The following is a 736-nucleotide window of genomic DNA, read 5'->3' as shown; positions in this document are numbered from 1 at the left end:
CCTCTTTTATTTTGAAAAAAAAAAAAAAAAAGGCAGGAAAAAGCTACACATTGCAGTGAGGCATAACTGCTTTTGGCAGGTTTTTCTGAAACTGCTGATGAAATAACGGAGTCCAGTGCGTGGAAGCTGTTGGCGCCCATGGCCACTCAGGCTTGGTCCGTGGGGTTCTGTTTGTTTGTCTGCTGCTCTGGGGCCATTCTCACCTCCCACGTGTCCTTGGGCTCGCCTTTGGAAAGTGGCATGAGACCGGGGCTCTGGGATTCACGCACTCCTGCGCCCCTCTTGCTTTCCAGTTTCTCGGAGGCTGTGGAAGAGGAGTCTGGCCCGGGACAGGGGTACCCTGGTTTCTTTGTTCAGCTGCCCTCTTAGCCCTACTCCCCACCTGTAGCTCGGCAGGAGGTTGAGAAAGTGAAAAATCTGGGGGAGAAGGCAGTTACAAAATTTAAGAGTGGGCATGGTGGCGGTCCCTGCAGACACCAATGCTGGGGCCTTCAGAGGTCTGAGAGGAGTGGGAAACTCCACGGAGGAAAGAAGACTTTTTTTTTTTTTTTTTTTTTTAAAGTGCATTACAACTTAGTAAAAGGAGGGGGGATTTAGAAAGATATATATATTAAATGATCTCTACAGCTTTCTGGACACCCTTTTACAAGGCTCACGAGAGCAAGCTTTATCAGAGGCCATCGGAAACCTAATGGGGACTTCCCCCCACTTCTTTTCTTGTTGGAAACAGGTGTTT

The sequence above is a fragment of the Orycteropus afer genome, unplaced genomic scaffold (assembly GCF_000298275.1).
Source record: "Orycteropus afer afer isolate SDZICR_OR568_19922 unplaced genomic scaffold, OryAfe1.0 scaffold00968, whole genome shotgun sequence".
NCBI lineage: Eukaryota > Metazoa > Chordata > Mammalia > Tubulidentata > Orycteropodidae > Orycteropus > Orycteropus afer.
Note: the sequence above shows the minus strand (reverse complement) of the source record.